General features: G+C 39.7%; 1 protein-coding gene across 16 annotated transcripts in view; it reads right to left on the bottom strand.

Moving 5' to 3' along the window:
• Positions 1-13,819, bottom strand: part of MAGI2 (membrane associated guanylate kinase, WW and PDZ domain containing 2) — a 773,420-nt gene that overhangs the window by 394,547 nt on the left and 365,054 nt on the right. The gene's annotated exons all lie outside the window — the stretch shown is intronic.

Genomic DNA, 13,819 nt, shown 5'->3' with positions numbered 1-13,819 from the left:
GGAAAAACTACAGCAAAGTCAATGGGATTACTGTACTATAAAATGGATGGGAGTGCAGGAGGCAGCTTCCTGCATGCGGCATACAAAGTGGCATTTTACAGTCCCACTTCTAATTCACCCATTTGGTGAATCTGGAATCACTTAAAGATTATTTCCTACCCTCCCCTAAGAATGACTATGTGTCACCTTGCCTTCTTTAAATGCCCCAAAGTCTAATGTAGCATGACTGAAGCTTGGTTGGCTCATCATCTGCCGCTAAGCAAACCTCTGCACGTGAGATGCCCCCAACCTGGCCCTGGGGTCTGCGCGGTCCCTCTGGCACTCCAGCTGTGGCCGAACGCAGCGCTCAGTGGTGCAGAAAAATGTTCCTGTGTCCGGTCCTCTGCACAGCAGCAAGGCCGCAGAGTGGCAGAGGACCCTGTCATTACCTGAATATATTTCCTCTCTTGGGGGGGTGTGCAGAGACAGTGGGAAGCAGTAAAGAAGAAACGAGGAGGGGCTTTTACAGTGACATTGCAGGGAGTTGCAAGAGGCCTATGGCACAATGGGCGTTTCAAATGCAGCCAACAAAGCAAAATTGCATTTTCATATCAATGTTTTAGAGAAAGGAAACAGCCAAGAGAAACAAAGAAAAGAGGGTATATTTCTGTCTGGTTCTGAGCTTCCAGAAAAGGTTCCTCCATTTAAAGATGTGGTGAATAAGAAAAAGGACCATTGCGTTTTTCTGCTAATTATGCTACCATGTGCACTGCACTGCTGCCTGGTTGCCTGAAGCAGTGTGATGAGCTGGCACCAGGAAAGCAAGGCTCATCTTTAAATCTTCTTTAAATTGAGATGCAAAGTCTTTCATAAAGATATGCAGAAATTCTACCAGAGGTTCTTAGGCCTAATAATGTTTGCTAATATAGTAAGGAAGAATAATTCCATCTGCTTTATGGATTATCAGGTGAAATTCTGTGCTTAGAGATATGCATAACATTGGACTACATGATCAGAATGGTCCTTCCTAGCTTTAAATAGATATGTAGCTATCTCTCATCCAGACCATATAGACTAGACAATGCATTTTTCTGACTTAAGATTCATTGGAAAAACCTTCTTAAACAGAAACTATTTATGGTTTTTGAAAAATATAAATATATTGGAAAGCACGTGATTTTGAAATTACTAGGACAAATGATATTGAAGATTGTCTAAAGTTCTCAAAGAAGAGAAGAAATTTAAAAATACACCATAGCTATGTAGAACAATAACTAGAATAAAATATTTAGATGGCATTATAAGTTATTTACATGTTAATATATACAATGGGTATTCTTATATGTCCTATAATATGAGATTTCACTTAATGTGTATTTAGTTTTGCAGGGGCAAAAAAGAGGCACTTCAAGGGAGTTATATGCCTCCAGCTCATCTCCCTTTGCTACCAGAAGCACATTTACAAGGAAGGTGTTCAGAAAGCTTGAAGCTACATCCCAGGCTCTGCTGGGACAGCTGAACAGCTCCTTCACTGCAAATCCCATTTTGGTAGTCATGGCACAGGCTTCCTACAGGATTTATTCTCTAAGTTTAAACCAACAGTACCTTCTGCACTGGCAAAAGACCAGACAATGTTTACTGATAGTGACCTAAGCATTGGCATATTCAGCCATCTAAAATGGAAGGCTGGACTTGCAATTAGTGTGAATTGGGAATAGATGAGATAGAATAGGAAAGTATAGGATTGGAGAGGATAGGAATGGAATTGATAAGAGATGCTCCAAATTTGTGCCCATTCCCTATCACTGTAACGTGGTTGCAGAGCACTTGCAGGAGTTTCAGCAGTATCATCATCCCAATTTAAAAACTGAAATGCTAGAGTTAAAATTCATTCCTTGTCAGGCAGAAAACCAATCCTTTCTTCTTTCTTTCCTTCCTTCCTAGCTTCCTATAGGTTTGCAAATTCCTGTTAGCCGTATTCTTTCCCAGTACTGTCTTTCTCAGCAACTGGCTTACCACTGAAGGAATCTGTGGAGGAAAGAGTTAGCAGACTTGTAATGAATCCCTAAAGGCAGAAATGACATATGCCACTTTTTTTTTTTTTTTTTTTTTAACACTGCGGAGAAAACAGTTGTCAAAAGCATTTTGAAAAGTAATTCTCCATCCAAGATTCCTGGGTTACAGGTAGCTGGTCGAAATAGTTTATTGTTAAAAAAAAAGAAAGAATTCTTTGCATGAGACACTCTCCCTGTCAGTTCCTGAGATTGTGTAGGGAACTAAAACTCCAGTTTAAGTTCCCTACACAAAGTATCAACAAAACTATCATGACATTTCTCTTGTTAACTGATGCTATCAATATGTGGTTCCTAGAGCTCAGCTCAGAGCATTATCAATGCCAGCTGTTGGCTCACAGACTATGTGCCCATTTGCCTTCCCCCACAATTATCACCATGACTTTTTAACACTTAGCACCTGAACTGCACCCTGCAACCTTGTGACGTATGGACACACATAGTGGTCGCTGGGTTTGCTGATCCTACCTTCCCACCTCCCCTTTCCCTGGGATATGGGCAATGGCCCATGTGGCATCTTGCCCAGGGAGCCAAAGGCACGTGAGGCTATGGTGCCTGTCAAGCCTCAAAATGGATTTGGGAGCAGAGCAGCAGGGTAGGCCAGTATGCTGGGGTCTGCAGCAGAGGTGGGCACAGCCAAAGGGGAAGCAGCCACAGGTGTGAGACTGGGCTGTGTTCCTGGGAAGGAGCATGTGAGAGTGTAGGAGCTCTGCTATAAAAAAAGCTTTCTGTTTTTGTTAAGAAGAGGACAACATATGGCTTGGTAATTGACTTTAAATCAACTCTTGACTTGGCAAGGTTTAGCTAAACCAAATCAGTCTTTCAGAGGTTAACTCAAGAGCTGCTTAAATTTCACAGGCCATGTTGCATTTCATACCATACCTATTTATAAAATCCTATCTACATTTGTAAAGTTAGCATAGAAACAAAACTTCTGGAGAACAACCAACTTTGCAGAAGCCATCTGTCCCCCTCCCCTTTTGAACAGGCAACTATTTCAGCAAGTTTCTTAGTCAAATATGAACCCAAAACAAAATTCAGAGATGAAGTACTCCAAACTTTTGTTGGTGTTGCCTCACACACAGGCTGACATTTGCAACATTTTGTCTAATAAGATGAGCTAAATTCTGAAATGTTTACCAACAAGATGTAGGATTTTTGAAGTGATGCTATTTAATGCTAGCCTACAGGGCTGCAGAGCTTGCTCTATAGTTATTCAATTCATACTTGTTCTCGTGTGCCTGGTATAAAAGAGGGAAATGTTTATTCACCCAAACCCATTCTCTTTTACAGGTGGAAAGCTGTATGCAGAGATTGATGTTGTTATCAGAGATACCAAGGTGAAGTCATTGCTCTCAAAAGATCTGACCAAGCAGTTATGTTTTAGACTGGGGTTTATGTACACATCATGCTTTTCCCAGCCATATTGTCTTCTCTGTTTTCCTATTATAGTGGTGTGGAGAAATGTATAAGGATCCTACCTTTGTGAGCACTTCACAGAACACGACAGTAGAATTTTTGCATATCCCACTTAGCTCTCTGCCTGCAGTAACAAAACACACAGAGCAGCGAGGGAGGAAATCTGCTTGTGTGCATGTACTCCCTGGCACGAAGGAACTAGACCTTGAAAAAACAGACAAATAAACCCTAAATCTGTTTAAAAATCAGCCTTGCAAGCCTTTTGCTCTTTCTGCAGACTGCTTGTCCCTGATGAACTCACTAAACAGCCTTTTGATTTTACGTACTGAGGTCCCTGTTCTAGGAAAAGGAAATTGGAGGCGACACTTTATAGCTCATCAGATGGTTGTGCGATTTTCTGTTAAATAGACATGCTGCCCACTCCAGCTTCAGGATGTCACCCCTATGATGCTATCGGCATCTGCATCTGATCTTTCTGAAGTCTATAAAAGTTTCATCACTCAAATTCTCTGCTAAAATGGTAAGTCTTCTCAAGAACAAGAGACCAGAAGAGGGAATAGATTGCCTCCCCAAATTGTCGTCCAAAACAACAGGAAATGATTAGTTTCTGACAGATTTGAACAGTTCAATATCTTAGCTGAATTTTGATTACTGATGTTATTCTTCCAAAATGAACACTTTGCGTCTTGCACTTTTTTCTTTTTTTTTCTTTTTTTTCTTTTTTTTCTTTTTTTTTCTTTTTTTTTTTCCTTTTTTTTTTTCTTTCTTTTTTTCTTTCTGTAGTCGGGCAAGTAAGCAAACAAGAAAAGTAATCCTTTAAGTATGAATGCCTGATCTTCTGTGTCAATAGTACTGATAGCACATGTTTACCTACTGCATTGTGTTGGCATTTACCCATTAAAGAGCATTACAGCAGTGAACCCACAAGCCTGGGGAGCACTCACCTGCAGGTAGCCAGACCTGCTTGGCCATGAGACCAGCGGTGGCAATCACGGAGATGCCCCAGGTGCGGAACACTCACGTAACATGCCCTGCATGCTGCTCTTCACAGACCCCCAGACATTTGGTGCCTCTTCCTCATGTCCATGCTGCTGTTACAACGTGGATGCAGTGGCCTTTCCTTCTGTGTGACCTTTTGGGAATCTTGTCTCCCAGTTTTTCTTCCTCTTGATTATGTCTGAAACCTAAAGCTAAGCTATCCATTATATCTGCAAAACTCCTCTTGTGTTGACTTCCCTGAGATCTCCATGCACCAAAACTGTCTCAAAGAGGGAAGAGATGTGCCTGTGATGGCAAGAATACTGTTTTTCAACCTCAGTAATTTGTTCCTCACTAATTAAAGTCATATTCTCAGATGTGGAGCTTACATCAACCCTCAGCCACAGTGGCTAATGCAAATTTCCTCTCGCCCAGTGCCCTTCCTGCCCGATAGATCTCAATGCCTATGAATAGCTAATGTATTCCACAGGAGCAGCCACAGGAAAATAAATTAATTTAAACACTAGCTCAGGCTCCAGAGAAAGAAATACAGCAAAGGAGGCAGCAATTCAGACCTCAGACATTTGTTCTCCAATATTGCATGCTCACCCCTGAGTTCATCCCACTATCCTACATGCACTTCATAAGACCAGAAGGGATGGGACTGCTTTCAGCTCTCCTTTTAATCTCTATACATTGCTTTCATTTTTATTTTTATTTTTTATTTTTTTACTTGTACACTGCTTTAGCATAATTCTGCCATATATAAATTGTAAATCCATATTTTGCTATTTAAAGTTCTCTTCTAGGGCAGATTGTGTGGAAATATTCACTATTGCTCCACAATCACAATTTTTAAATCGGTATTTCATTACAGGTTAGGAGAACAGGGCACCTTTAAAGATCATTTTGCATTTCCCAATCTTGCTGACTTGCTGAGTTTTCCAGCCTGAAATCTGGTGGATCAATAATATATTATTATTAATAGCACCTACAACAACATAACTAGAGTGCTAAATATTATTTCAATGCTTTCAAAACCTCATATCAGTTTCAATCATCTGCCAGCTCCTGAGAAGGAGGCGGTGACTTGCGGGGAGAGTAGAAAAAGCAGCAAATTTCTCAGAGTAGCTTGGAACAATTCACAGAAGAGCAATAGTGGGAACTGCAGTGCTCACAAATGGTGATCAATAGACAACCTGGAGTGTGAAGCCTTTTGTGCAGCCATAAGATATCTACATCACCTGTGGGAGTGCTCTGTGTGTAAGGCTGTGAAGCACAGGGCGAAGACTGGAACATGGGCTGAAAATGGTGCAAAGCCCAAGGACGGATCCTGTGGACAGATTGTACCAGTAAGCAGCAAGGGCAGGCAGTGCTGAGCTTGGAGCTGCTGGTGTGAGAAGGGAAGGCTAGACTGAAAGCATACAAAGAAGGGGTGCTGATGGCCAAGTGTGCAGTGGCCAATATCTAGCCAGCCTGCAGCAGCTGAACTCTCAAAGATTTTCAAAAATTTACGGGAAGGTTTTGCAAGGACTACAGGCCTATTTCTTCAGCCATTTGACCCTTTCGAATGTTTGAATACCTGTGAAAACGCTACTGTTTAGTGCTGATTTAAGTCACACTGCAGTCTGCTGGAGCCACTGCAGCCAATACTTTGGGGGTAACACTTGCTTTGGATAATATCATCTCTGACTTGCACACATGAAGCAGTGTAAGCCACAATAAATCACTGCTTGCTAGTTTAATTTCCCCCACTGTTTCCACATGCCTGCAGATGAGTGGGATGGTGGCCTACTTTCCACATTTCTGAAAAGGAGATGGTAATCCTTCCCAGCGCTGAATGTAAACCGACACTGCATGAAAAGCCTCCCCTCCAGCATGAAGCATCCTTCACTGCTTAAAAAGAGGATGGCCCTAAACAATCAGAACTGACCTTTCCATGCTCTTAGACCCTCCTGCCTTTAAGAAATGTGCCTCTCCTCTTCACTTTTTTTTATTTTTAACTTTTTTTTTTTTCCCCTAATCTTTGTAGTTTTTTACTCCCTGAGCAGCTTTTTGCAATGTTGAGCACAGCTCTTCCTGGGCATGCAGTAAGCAACAGCTGTGCCTCAGGTGGGATTGGTGGTGAGTGCCACCATCTGTTCCAGGTGTGTCTTCTCGGAGTCAGGAACAGGAGCTTCAGGCAAAATTTCAGCTTCCTATAGAAAACGTATTCCAGGGGAAGAGCTGCATTAGGGATTGTGGATTTTCTAATTTCCAAAGTTGATTGTTAAATATAGAATTTCTCTCTCTCCCCTCCCCAAGATAGTTTTGGAGACAAAATACCTAGCAAGTTTTGGTTTTGCTCTGGAGCCTGAAGAGTCCTTATCCTACACCACAGCTCCACAAATATGCTCTCAGGCTTAAACGTTAATTCCAGATCACAGCAAACTGAGGCAGGGCCTCATGTGGCTCCCCACGCATGGGACTATCTGACTTCACAGAGGATACAGAGGGGAGAAAAGCATCTTAATCACTGAGACCAGCTTAGTTCTCTGGGCTGGATCTGCTTTGCAGACAGCCTGCTACAGGATGGAAATGTTTTACAGAAGTAGTATATAAATGTTACAAGCACAGAGCAGGGCCCAAAAGTATTGACCATTTATAAAAGTTAAAGATAATTTACCCACCAGAAACCAGGGATAAGCAATCAGAGACCCCAAAGTGAGCCTGGGAGTTTGGGGGAGCATTGAGAAGGGAAAGCTTCTTCAGCCCAAGTAGCACGACACAGTGATCAGCAAAAGTCGATCTCAGCATATTGGCATTGCTCTACTGATGAGGCAGTGAGGCCAGGCTTCACATGTCAGCACACTAAGACTAGGCATTGTTGTGTATGTTCAGCTAGTGGCAGCTCTGAGGTGATATGTTGACTTATCTCTGCAGTTCGGATGTATTCTAAATTACTACCCAACTTGAAGCAGCATCCCTAGAAATGAAGGGACGCTCTGGCTTATGAACAATGCTTCAAGCTATTCCCTGCTTGCTGCAATCTTAAAATGCCTAGTCTTTGAAGTGCTGGCTAACACTGTAATATTTTTATATGGGAAAAAATTGTAGGGCTGGCTTGTTTGTTTTTAGGAAAGTTCAAATTTCTGGTCTGTCAGCCTTGAAAGAATCCCCTTAATAAACTCAAGACATCATTATCCACAGAAGATTTTGCACAGGATGGATAGAAGACAAACAAAACATTTCCAGGGTTCCTCCAGAACTGCCATTTCTATGGGCTGTAATTGTTATTTTAATAGGCATCCTACCAAGACATTTTCTGTTAAAACAGACCTTTTCCTTCCCTTAACAAATAGGCTTCTGTCAAACACTAATACTGGCACTTCTGAGAACTGAGATGGTAGCTGGTATTAATGACCAGGCACTTCTGACTGTATCCTAGTGTTTTGTTCCTCATAGGATCTTTTCCTAAGCTGTAAAATGTGATGCCAGATTTAGTTTCTAAAGGGAGAAGAATAACACTAATAGACAGTAAATGGGTGTGAACTGTCACATACACCAGCATTACAGCAGTACCGTTATGTCTCAATTAGCAGCTGGCTTGAAAATCAGTGGAAACAGACAGCATTTTTGCTGGCATGTGTTGTAGTTCTTGACTTGTGCAAAAATTCAAAAAAAGAGTTTATGTTTACTTGTGAGGGCAGAAACCTGGGACTGTAGTACAGCTGTGTCCCTGACCTGCTTCCTTGTCATTTTCTGTATGTAGAACTAGTACACCCTGGTTTATTCTCACACAGGTAGCTGAATACTACTACTTAAGTATCTCACAGAAGGTAAGCCATGCCTGGTACCTGATGGGTAAATCCAGTGCAGTTCTCTGGATGACAGAGACATCTGGGTGACATCTCTCAGATGCAAAGCATGATTTCTTCTGGCTATTGCTGAAATTAACTGATGGTCCAGCTTCTGTTGGTCCTGCTTCTTGTTTGGTATACACAGGTGCATGTGAGCCCTGACACTACAGAAATCAGCTGGAGTTTTACCACTGATTTCCAGGAGGACAGAAAGACATTTCCTCTGTTGCGATCTGTTTTCTAAAGTACAAAACAGTACTTTTGTCTAAGACAATTGAAGGGAAAGCATATGTCAACAGTTCATCTGTTCACTCTTGTACAATAAGTTGGAAAAGACTTTCACAAGGGGGGTTGCTCTAACTTCTGTGGTGCTGTTTTAAAGTTCCTGAAATATGTTTGCATCCAGACAAACTGCTGTGTAAAAAGAAGACATAACCTGCTCTATAAATGAACCATCTGTTGTCATTGTAATATTGATAAAAGACACCAATAAAGTTATCAGGTACTAAGAAGATATGTACCTCATCTGAAACCAATAGAATATATATAATTGAGTTGGGGTTCATGGATATTCTTATACTGCTCATTTTTTTGTTACTTTTCATCACAGCCATACTTCAAAGACTTTTCTCAGCTATGTAGCATTTCTATTGACTAAATTCCAATTATATCAGATAAGGAATTAACAGCCACTCTATATAATACATTTCACAGTTTCTACACTTCCCTTTTATTCTCTCAAGTGTTGAGTAAGCCACAAACTAAAATGTGTTTCCTTTGAGAAATGTATGCATGTCACTGGTAAAGCTGATGAAAGGCTCTCTAACATCTGAAAAGTTCACTTAAATATTTCCAGAATAAAAGCTGAATTACTGAAGCTAATAGTGGTGCAAACAAAACTAATCCCTCAAAATATACTCAATTATGTCATATTTAGGTCTGCTTGTGCTTGTTTATTTGACCCTTGTCTGAGATATTGAGGATGCAGTCCTCATAATTTGAAGCAATGAGACAAATAAGGAGTTGCTAAAGCATTGCATATGCACATGTATTCTCTTTTATGCAGTTTTTAGGGCATTGATAAACCCAAAGATAAGCAGAGTAAGCACTAGTGTACATCTTTCATATCTGACATCCTAGCAGTATGGCCCCAGGATCAAGAGAAGAAGTTGCATTAATAGAAATAAGGATCATGGGCTAGTGATCTGAGGTTAAGTGGAACAGTCACTCCAAAGTCTAACAGTCTGGATTTGTCCTCAGTTAACCTAATTCTAATTAAGCTTGTTAGAAATAACTGTTCAAATTATTCTTAAGCTTTTCCACTTTACAGCTTTGTGTAAAAACTGATACCAACATTGAGTCAAAAAATAGCATATTTTCAGTTTTTCAGTGCTAAGCTGAGAACAGAAACAGACCTCCCAGAAAAATTATTTTAGCAGGGAAGGCTTCATCCACAACTCATAATGTCAAAGGAAAAGTGCCTAGAGCCTTTGCTCTATCCTTTGTATACTGCCTTCGAACTACCTATATTTACAAGACCCCTGTAAATATATTGTGTACGGGTAGCATCAGTCGAGACTGCAGAGTAACATGACATTTGTGTCTGGTGAATATATGTTGTACCTGAGGCTGGGAGGGAGCTATAAACCTCTCCACCCTGGCTTTGCACAACTGCTTGCATTTACAAGCTCGTGCAAGTGAATGCACCAGCAGTCTCCCAGTGCAGCAATAAGCCTGACCTAGCTGGGAACTGGGCATCAGCACATGATGGTTTCAGTGCATAGCCAGGAGCAGTAAGCCCTACAGAACCCCACTGTGATGCTGAACCCAGTCATAGGCACATCATCACCCTGAAATCACCAAATTCCTGGTTGTATCAAGGTGGTGCAGGGGAAGGTGGGGACCCACCGAGTTAGCAGCTGAGCCCTACGCTGGTCAGAAGTAACTCCACTTCTTCAGCACTGGAAAGAGGTTAACTGGGTTCATGCTGCACTGTAACTAAGGTAAATCTTGCTAGGCACAATTTGGCTCTACAAAGAATATTTCAGGGTCGCCTTCACTGTTGCACAGTTAATCCATAGGACAGAATATTCAGCCCTGCCTGAGCTTTGACCATATGTACAAATTTAAAAACTGCAGGAAGTATCACTTTCCAGCTATTTTAGCACATGATGTAATTGATCTTTGCTGAAATTTTTCAACAGAAATCAATACAATTACGATGTCACTGCAATTGGTAGACACTCAGTCCAGTTAAACGTCCAGCTGGGACATACACATACCTTCAGTTACCATCTTAAAGACATGTATTTTATCACTGTTTGGAAAAAACTAAATTACATTTTAGAGGAAAATAAAATGGCTACATTTTCCCCAATTTTCTTTGTAACTATCTCTCATTGTATTGTCATCTCTTTTTACAACCTAATCGTGTCAGCTTGCACAACATGAAGAAACCAAATGAGTACTGCCAATAAAACACGCCAGCTTATCTGGTGTAGTCCTAAATCTTCCTCAGCTTCGAGAGAAGTTCATCTTCCAACTCACAAAATAAAAGGAAAAATAATTCTTTTTTTCATATGAGAGGACTAAAGTATGTCCTTCCCTTAAAGTGAAAAGTCACAAACTTGTTACTATCTCACTGGTTTCTTGCTGTTGGTGTCTGTCTCCTGGGTGACTGAAAAGTAAAATGATACCTTTGTCCTTCTTTAGGCTAATCTGCATTAACAGCACCCTAATAATTGCAGAGAAAACAACACATCAGTATGCTACATAAATAATAGCATTAAGTTGGAGATTTTGGTTTTAAAGAGATTGTAAAGAGATTAGTACCCTGTATTCCTATATCACCTATAAACATCAATGCATTAAAAAAAAAAATACAACTACCTCTAAACAAGTATAATTTTCAAGAAAGTTACTGATGTATACATAAAGACATGCAATGACTTTCCCCAAGGTCACAAAACAAGTTAATTGAACTTAAGGAAAGAGTGCTAGAAAATTCTGATCCATTAATCCATCACACAGTATGAACACATTAGACAGTTTGAAAAACCTTCACTACATTTGAGGTATTGGATTTAGTTATTTTGATTCAAATTTTTGAGGTCAATATCTTGAAAGAAGCAAAATGCTGCAAGGAAATGAACACTGGTGCAATGCTTTACAAACATATGTTAGGTAATTCCTTGCTTTGAATATGAATTCAGATACATCAATTAGATTTAAGTTCTCTTCTGGGTATTTTCAACACATTGAGTTTAGTCATAATTGGATTTTTACCCCTGAAACACTTAATCAAGGCTAAATCAAAGAAAAAAAAATCTGTTTCAGAAGAATCTTGTAAAATACAAAGAGAATACTTCTGTATTTCCAAGATCTACCAGCTTTATTAACTTTCCTTAATTTAGAGACTGACTTGTTTCTTCTTTTATCCAATTAATGCATTAAATCACTTTGATGTGTTGCTTTTTAAATACATGGAATCTGCAGTTATATAAAGTACTAGACCCAACAGCACCATTTATTCTCCCAAACTGAAAACACCGTGCTCATCTCAACAAGAGAGATGATTGTAAATTGAACTGATTATTCTTACAATGTTTAAAGAAACCTTTGATCAAGTTTAGAGTTGCAACACTTAAGGTTTTTCTTCCCTATAGAGGAATGGTTTCTGTCATCAAATTAGCATGAAGCAGAGACCTTGAGTGAAAGTGAATGGAGAGCAAATCTCGCAAGATGCGCATATTTGGGAAGTGCAACCAATTTCTTCAGTGTGATACATCTTTTCCAATAACTTCCAATACAGGAAAAAAAAAAAAACCTAACATATGTGAAAACTGAGTGGAATCTCATTATATGTGAGCTCTTGTCTCCCTGCCCTTGCATTCCCAAAGATGGCTATTTATGGAACTTGCTAGGCACTTGATAGAAGTGGCAGCATTCTCATGAAAACTGTATGCAAAAATAAGATGTGACTAGAATATCCATCAACAAGCCCTAAAAATTAGATCATTATTATCTATGTAAGACAATCGGCAAATCTTATCTATAAGAAAGTATAATTCTTATAACTGTTAATAAAAAACTAGTCACCTTGAAAAAAAAAATTAAAGGATATTCACATATTGTATTTCACCCCTAATTTTTAAGCATGCTACATAGGAGGACTGGCATTGTTACCAGCCTCTGTATTTTATGGGCAAAAGGCATCAGTAATTTAGGTATGCTTACACACTAAACCATTATCCGAAAGAAACCCATACGAACCCAGAATGTAGCTCAATATCAGTTCAATCTCCAGTGCTGTCTTTGCCTCCAAAAAGACAAGCCACAGCTTGCTCAGCCCATAGTAGCACACAGCCAAGTGACATCTCTGAGGGAGACTGTACAAAGAGCTTCTTGAAAAAAAAAAAAAAAAAAACCAACCCCAAAACAACCACTAACGTTACAACAAACATTAACCTCTGTGGTATACTTGAGATCGGTATAATTCCATTATATATATAGGGAATGATATCCCTAAGGTTTAGGTGGATATACTTAGAATAGCATAATTTATTTGCACAGGAAGTGAATGAGTTTTGTTGTTATACAGAGCCTAAGTAAATACATACTACCTCAGATTCTACTGATGGCTTTGACACACGTGCAAAGACTCCTCAACCCATCTCTACCAGACATAGTTATAAAAGCTCAAAACTCAGATGCCCTGCTAGACCTGTGCGTAGCACCTATTGGAAGCTGCTGCTCCACCTGGGTGGTACAGCTTGGAAAACTGTTGTATGTCTTTGCCATGGCAATGCAGGATGCGGCTTCCAGGCATGACGCAATCTGATAGCCCAACTGCTCCGTGAACTCCTGTTCTGCCTGGAACTAAAAGCCATGCTGAGAAGGATTAGTACTTTCATTTCTTCAGCTGCATGGTTGAAGAAATGAAATGGGAAAAGCTGTGGCAGCCTTAATACTTCATGAGAGGCTTTAGCCTTAAGTAAAACCTCTAGCTAAGGTTATATGAAAGGTTTGAGCAGGAATATTGGACGTTTCCCAGTGAATCTTTAAAAAAAGAGGTATCTCTAGAGTTATACAATTTCTGTCACAAGGTTTAGGTAAGTATTTAAGAAGAGAAAAAAAAAAAAGGAAAAAAAAAGATTTATTTCACAGAATATATAATATTCTAATAATATAATGTATTTTGAATTTTTTTTTTTTGTCTGTCTGAGAAATAATTCCTCCTTCTGTAAACTCTTTTGTGCACTCTGTACTTGATGTATTTGGAGAATAAACTTGGTTTATGAATGGCTCTCAGCTTGTGTCAGCATTCTCAAATTATAAACACAAAGCTTTACATTAATGTAGATTACTGTTAAAAGTGTCTTTCTCAAAATATGCCTTTTTCATTAGCAACATGAATCTTAATGAGAGCAGAATTACCAAGTAACACAACAATAGCAATGAGCTGAGCCATCCCAGTGACTTCTGTTGTTTCCCACCCTTTTAATTTTTGGATTCAACCTTGTTTCAGTTCAC

Source organism: Anser anser (assembly GCF_964211835.1).
Source record: "Anser anser genome assembly, chromosome: 1".
In the NCBI taxonomy this organism is placed as follows: Eukaryota; Metazoa; Chordata; class Aves; order Anseriformes; family Anatidae; genus Anser; species Anser anser.
This window is presented reverse-complemented; position numbering and strand designations above follow the sequence as displayed.